Source organism: Sarcophilus harrisii, chromosome 4, assembly GCF_902635505.1.
Source record: "Sarcophilus harrisii chromosome 4, mSarHar1.11, whole genome shotgun sequence".
NCBI classification, from domain to species: Eukaryota; Metazoa; Chordata; class Mammalia; order Dasyuromorphia; family Dasyuridae; genus Sarcophilus; species Sarcophilus harrisii.
In genome coordinates this window covers 136,861,053-136,886,899 of record NC_045429.1, presented here as the reverse complement: position 1 = coordinate 136,886,899, position 25,847 = coordinate 136,861,053, and positions in this window count along the sequence as shown.

Sequence of the window (25,847 nt, the reverse complement as noted above, 5' to 3'; positions counted from 1 at the left end):
TTGGAAAAACATGGTAAGAAATTGCATAATATAAGAAGCTTCTGGCTGAGTTCTTGCCACTTGAGAAAATTGTCATATTGGTAAGATCATAAATCAGAGATTAAGGATTAGAAGAGACCTTAACGGTCAATCACCCAAACCTATTTTTATTTCCCTTTTTTTATTTATAGATGAGGAAACTGAATCCTAGTGAAGTTGTAACTTGCTCAAGAATCACACAAATAGTAAAAATCAGAGGTAGGATTTGAACTCAGATCAGTTCAATGAGCTTTCCACTGTATCACACTCCTGAAGCATCAAGCCACTCTGAGACAGCTCCAACCAACTTGACCAGCATATATATCTCTCTCTCTCTCTCTCTCTCTCTCTCTCTCTCTCTCTCTCTCTCTCTCTCTCTCTCTTTTATTATTATAGTAACTTTTTATTGACAGAATCCATGTTCATGCCAGGGTAATTTTTTTACAACATTATCCCTTGCACTCACTTCTGTTCCGATTTTTCCCTCCCACCCTCCACCCCCTCCCCTAGATGGCAAGCAGTCCTATATATGTTGAATATGTCCTAGTATATCCTGGATACAATGTATGTGTGCAGATCCAAACAGTTTTCTTGTTGCACAGGGGGAATTGGATTCAGAAGGTAAAAATAACCCGGGAAGAAAAACAAAAATGCAAACAGTTTACATTCATTTCCCAGTGTTTTTTCTTTGGATGTAGCTGCTTCTGTCCATCATTGATCAATTGAAACTGAATTAGGTCTCTTTGTCAAAGAAATCCACTTCCATCAGAATACATCTTCATACAGTATCGTTGTTGACGTAGACCAGCATCTCTCTTTAGATCCCATGGAGACAACTCAGGGTCCTGAACCTAAGAACCTTTGCAGTAGCAAGGCTCTAGCCCAGGGACTTCTGCCATCATTCTGAGAAGTAATGCTTATGTTGATATAGTCTGGCAATCAACTGCTGCAGCCACATCTATCAAAGACTTAGAAAAGAAAGATCTTTCTACCCTTGTCCTTGATACTTTCAAATGGTTTAACATCAGAACTGATGTGATGTCATTGGTAAAAACAACATTGAAGAAGAAGCATTATCATCTGCTTTGCTGTTGCACCCTAAAGAGCACCAGACCTTTCCATCTAACTTTTGGCTGAAACCTTCCATATTTGTGGTTTCCCTCAATAGAATGTGAGCTCCTTGAGAGCAGAGACTACCTTATTCTATTTATAAGGACTACTTAGCACAGATCTTTGCAATAGTATGCCTTTAATAAAGGCTTCATTCATTCATTCCTAGAAAATTTTACTTTGTGGTCAATATATTTCCATCCATCTGGCCATAATTATTACTTATCAAAGGAAGAGCTGAAAAATCATCAAGGTGAATTTGGTAGGAAGGTGTAATTAATGAATTCTGTTCTTCCCTTTTAGGTGTTCTTCTAGGCACTTTTGTGAAACTATCTAGCAATCTGTCTATAAAATGGGTAGAAAGCCTCTCAGCTCTCCTGTAGGTTTTATCAATCCTGCTTTTCTCTCACATACAGTAGAATTTGGGCTATTAACCTTATATGTGTTGTGCATATGCACACACATATGGGAGTATCTATGTGTATATGTTTGTACATATATGTATGAGTGCACACATATTTATACTAGAGTACTACACTTACTTTTTAAGTAGAAAATTTTTTGTTCTCAAATGTTATTAACTTTCCTTTTCAGGTGAAGATTGACAGTTGGAGTTCAATTAGTACCTCTTCAGTATTTATTTACAATTAGCAATGGTAGTGCCTTTACAACTAGAATTCAGACAGTATTTAATATAGGGGAAATTTTTTTCATATTTTCATTCCAGCTACCTCTGGAGGGAGCTCCTTGCAAATACAAGATTTGTTCTGTGCTCTTAGGCCAGAAACTCATTTTTTGTCATATCTTTTTGTACAATTGATTACATAATAACCCTGCATCAGCATACAGGGACAATGCACATACGAATTATGAAGCTGTGTGGTAGAAAAATAATAATTAGAATTCCTAAGATTTTGGAAACAGTTGAGATGACTACAAAAGGAATATCAAACATAATTAGAAATTCAATACATCTTTTAATGTGTAGAAAAATAGGACTAGAAAAGACTTTGAAGTAGGAAAATAAGCCTATTTTATCCTAAAGTACCTATGCAAAAGAGGAATCTCATTCCCTCTTTCAGTAATCCATTGCTGTATTTAACAATTCACTGTATTGCTATAGAGTCCTGGAGGGATAGATTTATCATATTACACCATATGGACTTCCTGGCTACACTAGGTCTGCACTGTCAATAGGGATATCCTATTCTCTGGCCTATTCACATGGGTGTCATTTGTTTTCTAAGCTAATTAGGAAGCAATTGCCTGAAGATCCTTTGTTACTGTAAGTGTCTCTTGAGATTGATTATGATCACTGAATAAATGCACCCAAGGCCTTCGATGTTGAGAATGGCCTCAAAAAACTTTCTGTTTATTTAATATATAGTGTGTACTCACATAGAACTTACCCTGTGGTCTAACTAGGATGAGTAAGTTAGTTATTATCAAAGTAAATTGCTTAACCCCAATGAAGTTAAATAACCATTGCCAAGGAATATTTTATAAACCTCAGCTTACAAGTGGAACAGATCTATTGTAAATGTGAGCTCTTTGGAGGGTCCTCAAGTAATAAATGTTAGCTGATTGGCACTTGAGTTCTGGAATTTGAAATTTAACCTATTGTGCCTCCTAACAATGAAGCTCCTTAGAAATTAAAACCACCAGCAAAGACATACAAGTACACATCAGCATTCTCCTTGAAAGACCTAAAATTGTACCCTGCCAGGATGATGCTTAATAGGATTACAGAAACACAAGGACCTGCAGAAATCATTTACTTCAGCCCTCTTGCTCCAGGCACACTTCATTGAATACCATTCCAGACAGACAGTTATCAATTCTTTCTCTGAAGATCTCCTGGGAAGAGAATTTCACAATTTCCTGCAGTAATAAATTCCAGAATTTAACTATGTGCCCAGACTTCCCCAGCCTAAGAAAATAATGGATTTAGATGTTTGAAAAGGACTAACTTGATCATTGCTGGGGGGGAGGGGGAAGGCGGGTAGAGAGAGGGGGGAGTTACATGCAGGCTTTTGTCATTGTGTTGAATATGGGAAGTAAATGCCCTAAGGGAGGGAATCCTTTTGCTCTTAAATAAAAACTATATCATTTCAATAATTAAGGCAAAACCCAGAGGTTATCTTATTTTGCCTCCTTTATACAGCAAGTATAGCTGTGTAGAATTGGCTTTTAGACATAGGCAAGAAGTCCTTCCTATTTTTACAAAAATCTTTCTAATACACTGGAAGCCCAGTTCTTTCTCTTCTAGCCTAAATGGAGACAGAGAAAAGCCAATGAGAGCACCCAAGTGAATGAGAAATAAGAGTATTTTGTAATTCAGATGGAATCCACTCCTGGAAGAATCTGGAAGAATATAAATTTTTCTCTTTGTTAGGCATGAGTAAGGGTTCCCCAATTTAATGAATGAATAGGTAGTTTTTTCTAATATTATCTCATGTGCTTTATACATTTAGACAAGGAAAATGAATTGAAATAATACACTCAGCCAGAACTAGAAAAAAAGCCAAAGAGAACAGAGTTAGAGGACAATCAGTGAAAAGTGATAAGAGGAAAGACTCAGGATTCTTTTCCACAAAATCCCTTTTCCCTTCTGACCTTTTTATATTCTTCTTTCGAAGGTCAGCTCTTATTTTCAGCATCACAATTGCAATCAATACAATGTTTATTTCTCTGACAAGGGGTATTTTGCTACCATTGTTCTTTTTCTCTTGTTTCCTTGGTGAGATCTGTAACTCAATCTGCTGCCAAAGAGAGTCTTTGTATGTTACTCTCACTCTCTGCTCTAGGATGCAAACCAATGGGCAGAACATGGTGTTTTCTACTCTTATCCCATTAAAAGAAAATAAAGTGCCCACAAGTGAATTTTTCTCTCTCTTTAACTTATCCTACTACCTTCATCTTATTGGATTTCTCTCCTGGAAACCTGCTCAGCTCCTCTTAGATAATGAATGTTGAGAAAATGTGGGGATCAGCCTTAAAATATCTCAGAAACAATCTAAATTCAGATATTTCACTTCAGATTATTTAATTAAACCTTCAGAGAGAAAGAATATATTTGAAGCTCCACATTATTTTAAATGTAATATTAAAGGGAAGAACGGGGATGAAGTGGGGGGGGGGGATGAGGGTGGGGGGGAGACTTCTTGCCACCAAACTTTTGTTTTTTTCCTAGTTTTCTTCTGGCTTTAATAGCTTTGAGAAAAGCTTGCCTTATTCCTTTCTTTCTTTTTTAAAATTTCTTTTCTTTATTTATTTTTGCCTTATTCCTTTCTTGCTGGTCTATCTTACCATCTAATAGACTATTATCTTAGGAAGTTGTTCTGATTTACTGCATTTATTTTTCCTTTCCCCCAAAATAATCCATAATTCAATCCTTATGGCAATTACAGCGGAGAGAAGTCAGGACTTGAAGTCAGGAAGACTTGATTCAAATATAAAATACCTTCATGACCTGGCCAAATCATTGCCCTTCTGTCTGCCTCATTTTCTTCATCTGTCAAAGGGAAATATTAATAGCACCTATATGCCAGGGTTTTTGTGAAGCTCCTATGAGATGGTATTTATAAAGTGTTTTGCAAACTTAAAAGTGTTATATAATTGCTAGCATTTTAATTATGTCTGTTTTATTAAGATTCTTGGTCTCTCCTCCCTATTATATATTTACAATCTCAATTGGCTAATTAAAATTTTCCCATTATTTTCTGTATATCCTTATATCAGATTCTTGCCTTAAAAATTAATGAATCAAACTCATGGTCTCTTTTTCTCTTTTTTTTTAATGGGTGAATTTTTCAAGCTCACATACTATTCATTTGTCAATTCCCGAACGCTGACATCTTGTTAAGGCTCAGTCTAGATCCCATGTGTTTCCTGAAGACACAATATCCAGGCTTTAGATGGGAACTATCAGGAGCTCTAAAACCAAAAGTGATTTTATTTCCTTTAGACCTTTTTTGAAGGTGTGTGTGTGTGTGTGAGAGTTGATTAACACTTTCTTTGCCTTCTCTTTGAACTCTCTTCAGGTTATCAGGATCTCTATCACCAATAAAAAATGCGTCTCCTCTATATCTTTTCAACAATTCCTGGTTATTTTTTCAGTTCCAGATGACTTTCATTATTAACATTATTAACAATGTTATGTCACTATAAATTATAATGTTTTATTATTGCACAATAGTCTTTGCTTGTGCTCTCACTTTGGGACTTGGTAGCTTGATTTTTTTTTTCTTTTAAGAATTTATCTCATTGATGTCATTTGAAAACAATTTAAAATCCACAAATGATAAACATGTGTTTCTCTACTCAATGCCTATAAAAATTTAACATTATGAGTATGGTTAACTATAGAGAAAAATTTCAAATCATCCTGAACTTGATATTGTAGTTTGTCTTAAAGTTGAACAATATTTATGGAAATGTCAATGAGAGATGATATTAATGCAGGATCGTAAGGCCTGCACAGAGTCAGATTCATGTTCCATAAAGTCTAGTCGTCTTCTTTGAGCAATGAATGTCACCAAGAGACATGAGGGAGGGTGAGATTGTCATCTCTGATGTCATAATCAAAAGCTTTGGGGTATCCTCTTAAACATCATTTCTAGTTTCCCTTAATAACCCAGATATGATTGGGGATTTTTTCTGCACAAATTTTTCTGAACTCTTCTTGAACCCCCTCTTTTGGGAGATTAACTATATATTTTTATCCAATGTTTTCCCTTTCCCTCTCAAAAACTTGTCATGAAGAAAATGGAATTGTCAAAAATCCATTTTGAAAATCTTGAAATTATTCATTTTAAATTTTGAAGCTGAGGAAACTGAAGGGAGAAAAAGGAATGTTTTTTGTTTGTTTTGTTTGGATTTTTTGTGTGGCTCAGTGGTTAATTATATGATGCTAAATAAAAGGTGAAACTGAAGCTATCCTTTTTAGATGTAGGAAGCATATAGTGTATAATGGTATACCTAAAACTGATTATTGATTTTTTCCTCATTACTTACTGATGAGAGATCTTGTTATCAGCAGAAATATTAGACATTTTCTAGCAAAGTCATGGGCATAGGAATGTGACTTAAGTTGGGTGGGCATTTCTCCTCATTTCTTACTTATCTTTAGACACAGGGTGAAAACAAACTAGAGGCCGGCAGATATTGATTTTCTTTTAAGCTTGTTGGGATGCATTACTTGTTAGCCATGCATACTAGGAAGTGCTAACTGAAAAGCAAGGGGGATTTTATTATATGGTATCTAAAGTACCATATTTCTTTTTGTTTGTCTTAAAATTATCTTTCAAACTGTTAGGGGTTATCTCTTAATTCCACTATTTTAGGTGGATGCAGCATTAATAAGATCATAGCTTTAGAGTTGAAAATGGGCCTTAAAGGCACCTATCCTGACCCCTACCTGTTTTAGAGAGGAGGAAACTGAGACCCAAAGAGATTAGTGATTTGCATAAGATCAAACAAGTGACAGCAAGGATTCAAATCAAGATCCTCTGATGCTAAATCCAGTATTCTTACCACTAACCAAACATTCCTTTCATGAGTTTATGAGCTTTTATCATAAACTTCCTTAGCCTTTGTCTTTCCAGACTGAATAGTCCTATTTTTGATTCAGTAGAAATAGTATGTTATGCTTTGAGTAGAATTTTTTTTAAAGGTTCCTTCCTCCGTGCTCCATGTAATGTTGTTTCTAAGTTGTGGTAAGTTCACATAGTTGGAAGACAAAAGGCCCTCTTGTTGACAGTTGACAAAGAGTTAAATGTCATAGACAGCTCAGTTTAAAGCAATACCCCAGCCCCCAAGTGCTGCAGAACATATAATTTATGCACCCAAACAGGCCAAACCCTCCTGTCTTTAATCGAATCACTGTAGACATGCCAAATCCTACAGCTATTAAATTGTATACATATGGTAAAACTTTTCATACCATTCAATGTTTGCAGCAATATGATTTTAATCATGTACAGCTTGGATAGCTGGAAGAACAAGCTGGAATTAAATATTACAAAGTTAAACACAAGCCCTTTTTATAAGGAGCTCTGATTTAGGTCAGAATGTTTGCAAATGACTGCAAACCACTGTCAGCCAGGGCAGCAGTTTGGGAATGTGTGCATTTGGGTAACTCAGCTGGTGTTGTCACAGGACTCATCTTTGACTTGGAGACCAAGCTGTTTATTTGAAAAGTGCTGTAATACAAAGAAAGTCTGGGTCCCCTTTTGGAAGCTGTAACTGAGGGTTCAAGCTTGCACTTTGTCCTTCTAGTAATTTTTTTCATTAGTCAACCCCATCCCACCCACCAAGACCCTGAATTATTCTCACAGGTGTGAAAACCGCACTCTTGGAAAAGCTGAAAGTGTCAGCTGTGACACATGGCAAATGTGTCACATTTTGCAGGTTGGAGGTGGGAACAGTAAGTCTGACTTCCAATTACCAACCTTAAGCCATCCCCTTTTCATTGCATTTCACTGTGTCTTCTATGATGAATTGAGAAGTAACTCTCATCATTGGGTGCATTTGAAAGAAATATGAAATTGAATGCTATAGTAAGCTTAGAAATTGAGTCCATGGTTTTTGCCCAGGTCTTTGAACAAAGATTGGCCATTCCTGAGATAGCATAAAACCTCCATTGCTCTGAAAGGCTTTATTCCCACAGACTTTAATAGTATATTTGAGGAAAGAGTATTATTCTCTGGTTTCCCCTCTAACCTAACAGAAAATAGCTTATTTGGTGAAGATTTCTGGGAAAGCTAGCCACTCAGACACTTCAAAATTTTTTCCTTTGTAAATGAAGGCTATTCATTCAGTGCTAACTTAATGGTGTGAAAATTAAGAATTCTGAATTGCCAGAATACCCCGTTGCTTGAGGCAGTCTATGTAGCAGGGATTCTGACCCTTTTTATGTATCATGGGGACCTCTTTGACAATCTGGTGAAACCTGTGAACCCTTTCTCTGAATAGTGTTTTTAAATGTTTAACACAAAATACACAAGAGTGCAAAGGAAACTCGTATTGAAATAATGAGGTAATTATTTACCATCCCAGTTCATACATACCCTTAAATCTGTCTTGGATTTCTTGGGAAATAATTATCATTATTGTTAGTGCCTTCAAACACCCTTGAAAGCACATATTGTCTATATGGCCTTGAGGCCTGTGAATTCCCAATTATAATGATAGCTAATATTTATATAGTGCTTACTATGGGCCAAGAACAGTTTTGAGCACCTTACAATTGTTACTTCATTTCATTTTCACAACCTTGAGAGGTAGGTATTGTTATTAGCCCCATTTTGCAGGCAATAGAACTGAAAAGAGCAGAGATTAGTGCACTAGGGTCACACAGCTACTAAATATCTGAGACCAGATTTCCTGACTCTAGACCTGTCGATAGCTCTATCCACTTTATAACCTAGTTGACTCATAGCCAGAGAATAGTAGATAGACAGATAGATAGACAGATAAACAGATAGAGATAGATATATAGATTATAGTAGTTATAGTATATCTATACTATATAGTATATAGCATATTATATCGCTCTATAAATAAATATGTGTATTATTATTAAAATTCTCTTTATACTACATTTTTATCTGAGAAATAAGATTGACTGGTTGACAGGATTTTGAACTTGTCCCTAAATCTTTCTGATTGAAGGCTTCATCTAAACTCTTAAACTGAAGAGCTTCTGCATCTTTAAACTGGATATAGACAACTTTTCCAACAAAGTCGTATTTTGCAAATTGTAAAGTGCTATATAACTGTGAGCTACTGTCTGTGTGCACTTTCATATTATTGGTGTAAAGATGAGTGTGGATGTGCCTTGAGCTGTATAAGTAATCTCTAAAGCTGGTTGGTAAAAGCCTATAATCAGCCACCAAAGAGGTTGAGATTGCTGGGTCATTGAATTCAGGGATTCTGAACTGTAACAAGCTAAGGCAATCTTTGTATATTATGAGTTCCATACTAAGACTAACACCAATATAACAAGTCTCAGAGATCACTAAATTTCTTAAGGAGGATGAACTGGTCCAGTTTAGAAATGTTCAAAGCTCCCTTTTACTCTTCAACCCGTGGATTTAAGCCCCATTAGTGGCCATTGCACTTTAAATCTAGGCAATATAGGTAGACCCAGTCTAAAAGAAAGCAAGGAAGGAAAAGAAGAAAGAAGGAAGGAAGGAAGGAAAGAAGAAAAAGAAGAAAGAAGGAAGGAAGGAAGTGAAGGAGGGAGGGAGGGAGGAAAGAGAAAAACAGAAAGAGAGAGAAAAAGAGAGAAAGAAAGAAAGAAAGAAAGAGGAAGAAAAGAAAAAAGAAAGAGAAAGAGAGAGAGAGAGAGAGAGAGGGAAAGAAAGAGAGGGAAGGAAAGAAGGAAGGAAAGAGGGAAAAAGGGAAGAAGGAAAAAAAGAAAAAAACAAAGATTGGCCATTTATGCTACTAGAAGAAACTAATGGAATGGAAAAGGAAGCCTAAACTTAAAAGGACAAAAGAAATATCTAGGAGGCAGGGAATCCCACTCCCATTGAAAAAGAGTAATTAGGGACAGGTCCTCTCTTACCCAATAGGCCTTGGGCCCATTTGGATTAGGGCCACAACAGTGGCTGATAACTCCCAGACTGCCTTCCAATAATCTGTATTGCAGATAATCCAAGCACAGACAACCAGACAACTATATTCATGTATATTTATGTACAGACACATGCCCTCATATAATAAATATGCTGTAGTTTATTTTTCTATAGGATGGGATGTTTTGTTTTTGGCTCCTTGAATTTACTTGGGAAACTTACCAATTTGTGGGTGGTTTGGATTTTTTTTTTTAAAACCACACTTCATATTTTAAAGGTTTGGTATATATATATATTTTTAACCCTATCAGCTTTCCATAAAATTTACCTAGACATTAAATTTCAAAAATGGGAAAAAAAATTCAAAATGGCAAGGAGAACTTTCTCTATCCCCACCTCTCTTCATTTGGTTTAAATATGCAGGTTATTGCATGTAATTATGAAAATAATCTACCAGTGATATATTCCCTATTCTAAGACAACAAATAGGTTCTATTTCTGCTTTCGATGTGGTCTGGATTCCTCGTCACTTCTATGGCTTTTGGCACATTGGCTCAGACACATTAACCACATTTTCTGTAAACAGCTTCCATTTAGAAGGAAACTCAACTATTACTTATCTAATACAAAAGAAATGTGAGAGATTCAAAATTAGGTCACAAAAAGTCATTCACTGTGTATAATTCATCCAAAGAATCACCTTCAAAAATTTCTTCCTCTTTTTTAGATAAGGAATTTACATAAATGTGTAGGAGAAATAGATACTTCCATTTCTTTTTAAATTGGACTTTACACAACCTCAAAGTAAGGTATGCTACAATTGATGAGGATCTTTAGGAGTTTCTAGTAGGATTGACTTTCCACAATTTCTGTGTCAGAATTTTCCTTTCTAGTCAAGAGTGGTCCTGACTGACTCATTTTGAGATTGAGTGCTGTGTGTAGAGTACCATATTCCTCATGCATTCAGGAGAGGAGAAATGCCCAAAGGACAGTGTACTTATAGCTAGAAGAAATCTCAGAATTAATCTAATCCAGAGCCCTTTTGGGTCTCATGGATCTTTTTGACAATCTGGTGAAGCCTGTGATCCCTTCGTAGAGAAATGTTTTTAAACACAATAAAATTAAGCCCATAATATTACAAAGAAAACCAATTGTATTGAAATATGGTGATCAAATTAAAAAAAAAAAAAGCCCAACAAAAAATAAAACAGAGGCTAAAAACCCATGATCTAGTTCAACCTCTTCATTTTGCAAATAAAAAAAAAAAATAAACTAAGGTTCAAAAAGGTTAATTTAGGATGCAAAAGTACTTAGTAGCAAATTCTCATTTATGGACATTAGTTCTCCTACTCCATACCAATACAGTACACTTTCCCTCCCACTTCTGCAGTATGGGAAGGAAAGGGAGTGGACTGAGCCTTTTTATAGCAGCCAGTAAGTGCCAGGCACTGCACTAAGCACTTTACAAATATTATGTCATTTGATCCCCACAGTAGTCCCTGGGGAGATAGATGCTGTTATTATCCCCATTTTACACTTGAGAACATTGAGATAAAAAGAAGTTAAATGATTTACCTGAGTCCCTGAGACCAAATATGATCATGCCTTCCTGACTCCTAGTCCAATGCTCTATACAGCTCTCTCAAACATAACATAAATATATGTACGTATACATAAGAATTATGCTGAAGGAAAAGTGTTGGACATTTTAATTTGAATCTTCTTATGTATGTTTTTTTTTCTTTCTTGTGAGTTTTTTCATGGTGACAGATTATGAAATATCTGTACTGATATAAGAAAAGACATAGGTGGCAGTTGAATGGCATATTGACTTGGATTCAGGAAGATTTAAGTTCAAATTCAGTATAGCTATATGATCCTGGGCAAATAATTTAACTCCTATCTGTCTCAGTTTTCTTATTTATAAAGTAGAAATAATAATATTACCATCTTAGGGTTGTTATGAAGATTAAATGAGATGATACTTGTAAAGAATTTTGCAAACCTGAAAGTACTATATAAATGAAAGCTATTGATGATGATGGAGTAGTAGTCGTAGTAGTAGTAGTAGTAGTAGTAATAATAGCAGCAGCAGCGGCAATGGTGGTAATACTAGTAATAATGGTAGTAGTCAACATAATCACTGAATTTGAGTGGATAATTACTCATGTAGTATAGTGTAGTGAGAAATTTTTCAGTTATAGTTTGGACTAGATTAAAGCTTCTTAAAATGTAGGTCATCACCCCATGTGGGATCACGTAACAATGTGGGGTCATGAAATTATGATTTATTATCAGTAAATGTTTGGTTTCTATGCCTATTTTATATTCCTGAGGTTGCATAAAAATTTCTGGAATGAAAATGAGTCTTGAATGGAAAAAGTTTAAGAAGCCCTGAATAGATAGCTTCTCAAGTTCCTTCTAACTCAAAAATTCTATGGTTCTGTTGTTATCTGGATGCACTTAAGCAGAAACTACTTGAATTTAAATTTGGTTTGGTTTGGTTTGGTATATGAAAGCTAATGGATACTAACAATCACTAACTTAATATATGTTTTATTACTATAGTAAATCAGTGCTGGATAAATTGCCTGCTCTCTAGAAGTAAACATAAATATACTGTGCTAATGATATAAATAGGATCATGTTAGCTTATCTCCTAACTCTCATTTCTTTTTCATTTTTTCTTGGTCCAAACTACACAGAATTATTAGCCTAAACATAACAGAAAATCCAATGGTAATTTGGTAGTACTGGATATCTCTAAGAATTAGTAATTTGATGTGGCCTCTTTCACCCCTGGGCCATTAGTCTGGGTTTGTCTGTCCCTTTTGGGTATTTACAGAAATTATTATCATCTGGCAGCTGCTTGGGGCCTTATCTCAAATGAATTGGATCTTCTAAGAAGCAATTCTCTTAAGAGCCAGTCTCCCTATCAACGTACACAAATGTACTATATCTTCACTGATTGTACTCTTTTGTGAATGAGCTGAAACTTGAACTAAAGACTAAATTACCTTTTTTAGTCCTGAAAGGATTTTTCAAGGTCAGAGTGGAGATGCATTTGTACAGGGTAGTGAATGACTTCTGCATCATTGCTGCTTAGGCTGCACTAAATGTAAAAAAAAGTGAGCCCTAAATGCTATAATCACAGTGATATTTTCACATGAGTGTTCTCATCTGCATAGTAGGATTTGAAATATTTTGCTAATTCTATTTACATAGCCTCCTGAGGAGGGTCACCAGAATGCTAAAGGAGTGTGAGAACATATCTATCATATGAGAATTTGTTAGGAGATGCTGAATGTGGAGAAGGCATTTAGAAAGGACATGATAACTGATTTGAAGTCTATAAAGGGTCTTTGTGTGAAAAAAGGATTCAATTTGCTCTACTTAGCCCCAGAGAGTAGAATTAAGAATGATGAATAGAAATTATAGAGGCAGAAAGAGTCATGAAATAAAGAAAAACTTCCTAACAATCTTCATGGTACAAAAATGAACAATTAAGAACACAGTGACTTTCTCTTTATAGGAAGGGCTTTAAAAGCAAAGGCCAGTTTTCCACTTTTTGCATATGTTATAAAGGTATTTCTTGGCTAGCTATGGTTTGGATTTGATAATTCTGTGTTTCTCAAAGTCAAATAGAAAGATGCTATTTCCTTAATTCGCTCTCTTTGGAGCATGTAATGACCTACTTCCTGGGCCTCTCATATTAGAAGGTTCATCCACTCCTGTAGCATCTTTTTCTGATTGACTGATTCCTCTACAAATCTCCAATTGAAGGAGGCCCAGGTCAGTAAACCTCTCTCTCTCTCTCTCTTTCTCTCTCTCTCTCTCTCTCTCTCTCTCTCTCTCTCTCTCTCTCTCTCTCTTCCTCCTTCCCTCCCTCTCTCAGTCTCTTTCTCTCCCCTCCTTCCTCTCTTTCATGAACATTTATACACACACACACACACACACAATATTAGCTTCCTTTTATGTGTAGTCTTCATTCATTAGAATGTAAAATCCTTGAGAGCAGAGAGCAGAATGTGTCTTTTTTTCTGCTTATATTCTTTATTCCCCCATTGCTTAGCACAGAGCTTGGCACATAGCATTTAATAAAATGTGTGTTGACTCACCTTGCCTTGACTTTCTCTGGGAACTTTTCACTTGATATTAAATCACAGGAGAAATAGATGAGATATTTTGTTGTAAATTTTAGACTTTTTTATTTTACCAACATTAATTTATAGTTGGATATAATGGATTATTTTCCAATATACTGTACTTAGTTTACTCCCTTGGTAGGAAGTTGAGTAGATCATTATGAATGTATAAAGGGACATGTTCTCTGTGGGTATGTGGAGCTCTATGTGTCTCTAAGGAGAAATGAGAGGAGGAAGGGTTATCAGGTAATGAAGTGGGGCAAGAAGCAGCAAACTGTGGGGAAAAGAAATATAGAACCCTAAAAGGCAGGCTAAGCAGGCACAAAGTCAATGCCAGGAATCCACACGGATCCATACACTGGGGCTCTGAATCTGGGAATAAATCAAAAATGAGGGAGGGTCTAAAAGAGCAAGGTCAAAGGTAAAAGAAAAGCCATGAAGGGGGAATAAGAATAGCAATGAATAATCATTTGTTTCTATAAAGAATCAGCTTATGGCAGCAAAATTTTATAGTAGCCTATTTTCCACCTCTCCCTATCCCCATCCCCATTCAGCTAAAGATAATGCAGTTGTAGTCTCAGATACTTTGTAAAAGAGGAATAAAGTTCTTTTTTCTCCTCTTCCTCTTTCCTCTTCCTTCCTTACCCCATCTATGTTTCTTCTTCCTTTCTCTACTTCCTCCTTCCACCTATTTCTCTCCTACTGCTTGTTCTCCTCTCCCTTATACACTTCTTCTCATCTTCTTCCTCCAGTTACATCGTCCTCTTCTTCCTCCTCCATCCCTATCTCCAGGTATATTTAGCACATTCACTCTCATGTTCCTCAGGCTACCTAGCTCAGTTTAGATTTATGAACCACAAAGTGGAAAGGGTAAAACTGGGTTTTCAGCCACTCAGTAACATTACCCCATACCTCACAACTTGGTTTACTATAATGAGCCCAAAGTCTCTGGCTTAATCACATTGACAATGGATTGATAGGGAATTACCACATTCTAGTTTTTCAAAAATTTGAATTATCCAGAGGACTATTTCAGCATGGAGAAGCAGTATGGTGTATTTAGTTGTACAGTGGTGGCATTCTATTTGGATTCCAAAGCCCTGGATTTAAGACTTTTCTTTATTACTTCTGGGATAATTCTAATCAGTTGAAAAACTAAGAAAGCAAATTAGATTTTGTAAAATTATAGAATTGCCCTATAGGGTACTAACCTCACAAAGTTAATGCAACCTAGAACAATTTTAATTTCCTTTCAGATTATAATTATGGATATAAGATCTATAAAGTCATCTAAGCTAGTTATATTTTCTACTTAAACCACTTCTAGAAATCAGGGAATCAAATATTTATTTCCTTCTTTGTTAAGAATGGAATCTCAGATAAGTTACATCTGTGTTCTCTGGGATTCATGCCTGTAACAATGAAGAAGGTTTGACTACATAGTCTCTAAAATCCCTTCCAAACTCTAAATCCAAGGCTCCTGTGGCCCTTCACTGGGCAAGGGTAAGGATTAGAGAACTCCAACATAGTGGATATATCTTCCTATTATGCTGGGCAGCTGGCTCAGGGCTTCATGGACATGCATCTGATGCCAATAAGATGAGCCCTCAGCCATGATGAATGAAGGGAAATGGTCCAGATTGTCCAGACAACATCAAAATAAAGCAAAGATCTGGATAGCAGCAGCCAAGTGAAAGAAGATGCCATTCAATTTGTTGAGTAGATGGAGGGATGAGATCTGGATATCTATAAATGTCAGTAATATGATCTAGGTGGGGCCTCTCACCCCAGACTGCTGGACAGTCTGGTTCTGTCCAGATGAAAGATGCAGTAGTGGGATAGAAGAAAGTTTTTCTCACCTCTGCGGCCTCAGAGAACATTATACTACCCCTCGTTAAAAAGAGGAATTGAGCTTACTGTGTTTAAGTAAAATAAAAGACTTTTTAAAATGCCCTAATGCAGTATGTTACCCAGTAGGATGGTGCCCACTGTTTTTGCATTTCTTTTGCATGGCCCAAATGAGTAATGCAGCATGACATGTCTATTTGACCATTAAGAAGGATGGAGAAAATATGATACCTTGTGTTCTTTTCAGTGAGTCTATGGTGTTTCATAATTTTTGTGGCTTTTGTTCACATACTTAAGGGGAAAATGCTCCAAGATGTGACTGACCAGAATTTTGGTTTGGCCTGATGTCAGTAGCAGAAGGCTTATCCTGATCTGCTGTAGCAGAGGTTTCTGAAGGAGAGCTGCCTTACCAAATGGAGTAGGAGCCTTGTCTGTGAGGAAAAGACTGGCTGGGAGGGGATCTGCTGACCTACTGGGGAGGGGTACCTTCCTGCGTTTGCCCAGATGCCAGAGCCAATGGGCAGGGAAGAAGTGTGATGAACAGTCTGGTATTGCAGGGATTTTGAAGATGAATGGTCCCATGGGATCCTGTTGCTGAATTATGTCCTGGAATCAGGGCTGAGCATACTACAGGTAGTCTATATGGGTCTGTTTTCTCTCCATTCATCTAATGGAAACATCTCAGGCCACCTCCTCCAAGCCTCTACATTTATTTTAAAGAATGTTAGAAAGGAAACAGGTCGCTTACCATCTTCTTCCCTCCTTGGGAATGTTTATTGTTATTGGAAGTCATTCTAGCCCACAGGGTTGCTCTCACATCTCTCCCTATGCCCCAAACTTTGGGCTTTTCCGTTAAACAATCCTCTAAGTAAATGAATAAAAATAGGTAACAGTTTTATTCAGCAGCAGTCTGAGAGCAAAGTTAGACATTAGAGAACTGGACCTTCTCTGACAGAGCTTTTTTTTTTTTTATCTTTTTCTGGGCCACTTTGTTTTGACTGCCAGAATTCTATCCAGGAGGTACAGTAGAGTTCTTTGCCAATTCTGGAAGGAAGCCCAGACTTGCTATTCTGCAGCAAATGGTACTTTTGGCCTTGGTTTCTATTTAGCTGAATCTGCCTAAGGTTTATCTTGGGCATCCAGGTTGGGGGAAAATATTCAAATTGCTCTGGATTTGATTAAAACCTAAAAGCATGAAATAAACCAGAAGAACTTTGTTCATTTGGGGTTTTGTACAGTTTCAAAGTGAGTTCCAGTGTTTTAAAACTTGTCTGTTTGCAATCTAGTTCAATTCAAAAAGTTTTTAGTAAGTACCTACTAAGTACCAGGCATTGTGCTACGTGATAGAAACACAAAGAAAGAATCCTAAAAAAAAAAATATATATATATATATATATATATATATATATATATATATATATATATATTCTTCTTGGGGGAAACAACTTGTGTAGAGAAGTAAATTCAAATTAAATACAAATAAATTTATGGAAGAGAAAGCTCCAATAAACGGGTTTAACAGGAAAGACCACCTATAAGAGGTAGCACGAGTTGAGCTCAACTTTAATTAAGCTTTGAAGGAAGTAGCAATTCCAAGAGGCAAAAGTGAAAAGAGAAAGCAGTTCAGCAACACGGGGCAGGCTGTATAAGGAGGCAAGATAGAATTTTGGGTACTAGATATAGGCCAACTTGACTAAAACATTGAGATCATAGAAATCAGTGTGTGAAATCAGTCTAGAAAAATGCAGGCAGATTGTGAAGGGTTTAAGATGCTAATCCAAGGAGTTTATATTTTATCCTGGATCAAAAAGGAAGCCCCCAAAACTTCTTGAGCAAAGGAGTAACATGAACAAATCTATGATTTTAGTAATATCAGTTTGGAAGCTGTGGAAAGGATGGATTAGAAAGGTGGTGAGGTTGGAATCTGAGAAATCAATTAGGAAAGTGTTGCGGTAGTCCAAGCAACAGATGAAAGTCTGAATTAGAGTGATAGCTATGAATAAAGAAAAGGGAATAAATGGAAGTCAAATCAACATAACTGAGCAATTGATTTGATACAGGAGGATGAAAGAGATGGAATAGTCAAAGATGATTATGAAATTGTGAAACTAGATGATCAGATTGTCAACAGAAAAAAAAAAGTGAAGATAAGAGGAGGAGTGAACTTAAGGGGAAAGGTGGTGAGTTTTGTTTTGATATAATGATGCGTTTGGAAAATTGAGATGGAAATGTCCAGCAGACAATTGACTAGAACTAAGGAGAAAGATGTGGGCTTTATATTTTGGTTTGGGAGGCATTTGAATAGAAATGACAATAAACTTTTTAGAGATAATGAAATAATCAAAAGAAAATATAGAGAGGTGAATGAAGAAGGCTTAGGATAGAACCCTTATGCTTAGGTGGTGGGACATAAATATTGATCCAGCAAAGAAGAATAATGTAAAAGGAAGAGGAAATCTGTGTCACAAAAACCTACAGTGGAATGAATATTTTGGAGAAGAGAGTGATCAACAAGGAGATATGTTATGGAAAGATTTAAGAAAATGAAAACCGAAGAATGGTCACTGGAGCTAGCAAATAAGAATAACCATTGATAATCTTACTGGGTAATTGTCTTGGAAGCTAGCATGAAAAAATGAACTAGCTTCTCATTATTCTCTTCCTAGAACCAAAACCTTGTAAGAACATTGGTTTTATGATAGGAAAGTTAAGTAAATTCAGATATCCTTAGAGTGACATATGATTTTTCGTTATAAGAACCATCATCTCATCCATTTTGGAACTTTTTTTTCTGATGTTCCTATCCATGCCTTCTAGGTTCCAGTTTATATTGTAACCAAATCATGCCAGCATAAGACATGGTTTTATTTCTTTGTTTTATTTTATTTTTAAAAAAATAATGTCAGATGTGTGCTTGTGTTAGGTCAGCTAGTCTATAAACATCTACTCAGTGCTTACCACATTCCAAGCACTGTTTTAACCTTAGAGTGATTACAGTTTTGTTTGTTCCTACTTATGTGATTAGGTCCTTAACTTTTCTGATGTTCAGGGATAAAAATGGTCACTACAATTAATTAAAATCTGGCTGCTTTCAGATTTGTTTCAATTTCTACAATTATCATCATTGTGTATATTGGTCTACTAATTCTGTTTATGTTATTGAGCATTGATTTATATACCGATTCTCTGGATCTCTTGTCTTTATCATCTAGATACAATAATATTCCATCACATTCACGCACCACAATTTGTTTAGCTATTCCTCCATTAATAGATGCCTATTTTGTTTCCAGGCTTTTTACTACCCCAAAAAGTGCTGAACTGGATATTTTGATATACATCAGGCTTGTCTTTGTCATTTTTGATCCCCTTAGAGTATCACTGAAGCCAAGAGCATGAAAAATTCAGTGATTTTATTTGTATAATTCTACCTTGTTTAACAGAATGTTTGTACCAATTCACAGCTCCACCAGCAATGTATTAGTGTGATTGATTTCCCAGTCTCTCCAACACTGAATGCTTCCATGTTTTAACCCCTTTGCTAATTTGATAGATGTGAGGTGAAAACTTGGAGTAGTTTTAATTTGTATTTCTCTTGGTAATAATCAGGTTGTTTTTTAACATAATTTCCCATAGTTTTTAACTCTTTTTTTGGAAAACTATTTGTTCATATTTTTTGAACACTTAGCTATTGAGGCACAACTACTAATCTTACATATTTGTGTCAACTCCCTATATGTCTTGGATGTAAATTTTTTCACATATAATTAATGCAAAGATTTGTTCAATAGCATATGTTCTCTAATTAGTAGAGTTTTTATTATTTTGTTTATGTGAAATACCTTAAAATTTTGTGTAATTAAGAGTGTCTCATTTATCTTTTATGATCTCTCTTAGTTCATTAAGAATTTTTCACCTCACCTCAATTGTGAAAGATACCTAATTCCATTTTCTCTTTTTTTTTAATGTGACTTCTATTTTCATCTCACTAGAGCTTACTGTGGTACATAAAATAAAATGATTGTTTAAATCTAATTGTGGGAAAGTTATTTTCCCATCTTCCCAGAAGTTCTTGTCAAATAGTGTCCTTTCCCTTATTGACGGTATTCCTGGTTTTTGTCAAATTAGGCTGCTGTGTTTTATTGCTTCTATAACTTTCTTGCCTAGTTTGTTCCACTGAGTTCCTTTTCTACTTTTTTAGACACCTGACAGTTAAGACAATAATATAATTTCAGATCTGACAATGCTACTCATCCTTCATTACTTCCTTTTTAAAAATCAGTGCCCAAAACTGTAGAACTTTTGTTCCTCTACTTGGAGGAACTAAATATTCATTCAAATATTTATTGTTATTATATATAATTCATAAAATAAGATGTAAGGAGTGAAGTATATAGAGGTCTATAAGATGTGCTTCTCCCACTTTGGTTCCTAACACTTCTCACTTGGTGACAGGAAATCTAATTACTCTCTGTATTACTTTGCTTATCTCATGCTGCCAAGTCTAGGTTTCCAGAAAGGTATCACCAGCACCATGTTATTATATTCAATTTTTTTCAGGAACCTGGAGTAACCCCTTATTCAACACACTAGCTCTTGAACACCCAGTTAATGTACTTCTAGTTATACAAGCAGCCATTAACGATAATGACACTTTTAGATCTTAAACATAAATATTTACTTAATAATTAGACAAGAAAAAATAATATCTTGGGTCCTCATATTTATTTGTAATAACAGTTTCGTCACAATTGACACATAAATCTGGGTCAGCCTGTCTTACCAATATATATAGTATCATAGCAGATTGGACACATACTTCATATTGGTACAGTTGGTCAGGAAATCCCATACACTCAAGGTCCTTCATGACTCTGAAACGTAAACTTTGCTGTCTTCTTTCTGCCTCAGGAATTGTTCATAAAATTTCCTTAATGAATGTAACTTCTGTATTTAACATGCTTCTGTGTGTTTATCAGTGTGTTTTATCAGTGTACCTTATTGGTACAGCATCTTAGCCAGACTAGTTGATATTCTGATTCTCTGCTGTTCCTTTGTTCAACTAGACTTACCCATCAATAGCAACCATAATATCACTTTCATCTTGAAACTTAAATGATGCACTTCTGTTTACCTGTCTGTCTGTCTTATCTCTTTCTCTCCCTGTGTTATCTTTCTCACTTCCGCTCTTCTCTCTCCCCTTTTTTTTTTTTTTTCTGAGTTCTGATGCTGGATTATTTCTGATATAACCCGCCTTAGTTTATAATAAATAATAAAATTCTTATCTTTTACCTATAATAAGATTTTATTTGTACCACAATTACTCAAGTATTATTATTCATACCTGTCTAGGATATAATACCTTGTCACTTTTGAAACTTACCCACTGATTGTTTCATAACTCTCAAACTTAACACCCAGAAACTCTCTCAGAATTTCCATTTCTCTTAGAACTCTGACAAGAGAATTAACCAAATTAAGGGATAGTACATTACAATACTTTGATTCATATAGCAATACATTAATTTAGATGACAGTACTTTTTCCTAGTGGTTTCCAAAGTTAAATATACATTTGGTGTGCTTTCAACACATTTATCATCATCATATATCTAGATGGAAAAAAATTGGATCTTAAAATGAAAAGTAGCAATTAAATTTTTACATCACCTTGTGCTATCCCATTCACAAGATGACCATACAGCAAATAAGTCATGAAAATTGTATAAAGATTTCAGTCATCATTATGCTGTTTTTCCCTGAATAAATAGGTGTAGTCTTTATGTTAGAAATGCCAATGGCAATGGATTTCTCTCTTTGTGGATATTATAAGACATATATGTACATATTTTCTCTAGTTTTGAGTTGGGGATATAATGCCATGTTAATTGGCTGATACCATGAAAGGGTAGAGAAGATCTTTAAAAGCCACATAGGAATATGTATAAGCTAAGGGCTTAATAAAGGGCAAATAAATGAATAAATTGTACAGCAAAGGTTTATTTTGACTTGAATAATCTGGATGGTTTGGCCTTGCAGCTTTGAATTCCTCATGTAATTGTTTAACCCCCCTTTTCATTTTATCCATGTTGATATGAGCTCACCATTTAATGTTCTATAAAGTAGTATTCCATGTGTGAGTAATCTAATAAGCCTTTGACTTGTTCTCTTCTAGGTCTATATGAGTCAGGAGATAATGGAGCAGTCTAGCAGAATATGGAGCCTTTCATCTTCAGCTAACCAGTTTAAATGGAGAAAGGTCAGTGATGAACTAAAGTGTTTTTTTAAAATGTTTATTGGTAGCACTTGTAATTTCATTAGTGAGTGGGAAACCCTAAGTGTGTATATGCTGCCCTTCTTCTTCCTCTTCCCCCAGATCAGATCAGCAACTCAGCTCTAATTTTTAGACTTAGTGAATTGTATGGAACACCTTGAGGGAAAGTGATTTTCCTGCCCATGGGCATAGAACCACAGTGTATCAGAGGTAAGACTTTGAACCCAGGTCTTCAATCTACATTTTTTAAAAAAATCTTCTATGTTCTGATTTATATATATTATCTTTCTCATTAAACTATATACTCCTTGAGTGTAGGGACCATTTTTGCTCTATATCTCTTTTATCACTTAAATTGGTGCATGGTGCAAAGTAATTGATCCATAAATGCTTGTTGATTAGTTGGCTGGTTTATTATATTATTGATTGCCGAGTCTAAATCTGGGTTTATATACATTATACTATGGTTCCTCTCAGTAAAGTAAGTGGATTTTTGTATCCTTTTTTCATCAATAGCAACTCATGACCAGTTTTTCACAGAAAGGACAGAGTTCAAGAATTAGTCACTGATTTTGTATCCTCTTAAACATCCTGGGATTGGACTCCCAAACTACCAAGGATAACACTGAAATTCTGTAGTAGAATGCTATTGTGGAAATGATGGCCCACCCTTGCCTCTAGGATTAGGTTTGCAATATGATTCATAGAATTCCAAATTAGAAACTAGGAACCGAGAGGTCATCTAATATAATTCCCTTATTTTACAAATGAAGAAACTGAATCTTATGGGGGATAAGTGATTTGCCTAATGTCACAGAATATCAGAAGTGGGAGGGGAGGAGGAGCTGATGTAATCTGAGGCTCCACAGCCCTCAGTAATAATGGCAATAGGGACAGCAGATCTTGCCAGTATTTGTTTAGTTCTAGATTCAGAGCACCCCAACAAAGATTCCTCTAAAAGGACTTCTCATTCCTTGTTGATTAAAAAATAAATATAGATTCAGACTCATTCTCTCTCCTGCAAAGCAGAAACTCTTTGTTTATGTTATTTGTTTATGTAGTCAGTCAAATCAGTTGAAATAATTTATTAAGTGCTTACATTGTGCCTGCCAGGCACTGTGATAAGCATTAGAGATATAAAGACACTGGCTTTGCCATGAAGGAGCTCACATTCTCGTGGGGGAGAAATGTAAACAATTATGAACATAGAAAACATATACAGTATAAATGGAAAGTAATCTCAAAGGGTAATCTCCCCATTGGAGTGGGAAATGTAAGATTTGAAGTGAATCTCAAGGGAAGCCAAAAAAATAAAAGCTAAAAAATTGATGAGAAGGGAGATTATTCCAGGTATGAGATTCAAACAGTGCAAAAACATGGAACCAGGGCTGTACTAAAGCCAGCTCTGACCAGCTTGCAGGAGTCAATTGTTAAATCTTCAGTATGAGCATTTACACCTCAGAAATGACAATTATTACAAATTAGGGTTTCGTTCTTTGTTTTATTGACTATCTAGACATAAGAAAGTGTTGATAGTACAGGTCAAATTTTAAAATGTCTTCATATCTCAGAGATGGGATGATTGTTAATTATTAGAGAGACTGGTTGTTAAAACATTTATCAATAACTCCTCTTTACTCTATAAACATTTCTAGAGTTCTACTACACCTCAGAGAATTAAGTCATCACCAGACTGGAAGTCTACTGGCTATAGGCTGCTGCTGCTGCTGCTGCCGATGATAATGAAAGGCATTATGTAGAGCTTTAGGGTCCCAAAGACCATTACATACATTCTCTCATCTGAATCTCTTAGCACCCCATCATGGAGCTGAGAAATGGAGTGAAATATGTGAGGAATAGCCAGTAGACTAATTGTGTAATTGGTTTTTAGAGTGAGAAGAAGGGAGCACTAGACAGATAGATTGGGGCCAAGTTTAAAAAGCCAAACAGATGATTTCATATTTGATCCTGGAATTATCAAGGGGCCACTGGGATTTAGTGACATAATCAAACATTTGCTTTAGCAAAGAAAAAAGACAATTCTTGCCCCTATCTATATTTCCCTTTGATTGATTTTAACTATGTTAAATAGATACCACTGATAGATTTAAAGAACTCAACCAGAAGTGTATATTGCAAGCCTAACAAAGCTGATGACACTTTGCCAAATTAGCAGAGTTTTCATGTAGGAATAGGACATCTCTCTTGGAATTTGAATTTGTCTTCTAGGTCATTTTGACTCTGACTTCCCAACGCCTTTCAGGATCTGCCTTACCAAGACCTATGCCTATATTTTTCAGGTTTCTTACTTAGAGGATCATTTTAGAGATAGAAATAGTAGTTCTTTGTTAAAGTTAAAAGCAACTGCTGTAGGGAGGAATTCACCTATTTCCACCAGTGGTAAAGGAAGTGATTGTCATCAAGGATTCCAATCCATTAAAACATCATATTGATCTGGATATAGTCTGCACTTCTCTGCTTCCAAATCTGGGTTGAATAAAATTTGTATGCAGGATACAATCTTGCTTTTTCTATTGTGGATGGTAGTAATGGGGTACTGTCATATCTTGTGGGAAAGGAAAATTCAAACAATCTCATCCAGGGTTACCAAGTATATGTTTTATATATGTGTGTGTGTGTGTGTGTGTGTGTGTGTGTACATACATATATATATATGTGTCTAGCTATACATATACATACGTATGCTGTGTATATATCTGTCATCTGTCTCTCTATGCTGTCTTCCTCTTTAGAATGAAAATTTCATGAAAATTTAGATGACTATTTCATTTTTGTCTTTGTGTTTCCAGGGCTTAGCTCAGTTCCCAACGCATAGCAAGTGCTTAATGAATGTTCTTTGATTAGCAACATGCATGATGAACATTAAGATAGTGCTAGGCATGGTGACAAACACCCATATACATTCTGAGATTGGGGAGGTTCTTGCTCAGGGATTGCTTGCACTCAGGAGTTTTGAAATACAAAAGGGCTAAAGCAGATATGTCATATTTAGTGAGATAAGATAACCTAAATATGACATTAATATAATAAGCTCAAGAGACTAGGAAACCAATAGTCTGCCCAAGGAAGGGCAAAATCCTACATCTGAAATAGAGATACTCAGATTTCTGTGCTGAGCAGTAGTGGAATTGGACCATGAATAGCCATTAAATTCCCTGCTTAGATAAAATAGAAATAATTAGTCTAAAAAAAAAAAAAGACAAAATATCTTTCTTAGAAGAAAAACTTGAAAACTTTTTGAAAGATATATTTGATTTTCAGAGTAAATCTATGCAATTTTTTTCTTTCAAAGAAGTCCCATTTTCAAATCTCACCTATGTTTCATACTAATATAGTACCTAAAATTTTTGTTTGAGTTGGTGTGATTTAGCTAACTCCTGAATATTTCCAGCAAAAAAATATCCAGAATTAGATGCTGCTTCTCACAGAACCAAGTTAAGATATACTTATTGAGAAAAACAGTAGAGAAATCATACACTTTACTTCAGACTTCTGTGTAAATTTGTCCAATCAGGACTACAAATCAAATTGCTTTCATACAATGCATTCATCTAGGCAGTCTGAGAAAAAGTTTCCAATAAAGACTCTGGGCCTTTTCCATCATCAGGGAACATCAATCACCAGCACCCTTCACCACTACTCAGTTCTTAAAAGAAACATTTAGCTCCCCATGAACACATCTGACAAAGGCAGTCCCTGCTGGGCTTTTTTTTTTTTTTTTTTTTTTTTTTAATGTAATACACACAGAAACAGTATCAGAGCAGAGAATTCTTAGAGTTTATTCAATACAACTCCATCATTTTAGAGATAAGAGTGTGGAGGCAGAGGGAGGCAAAGAGACTTTCTGATG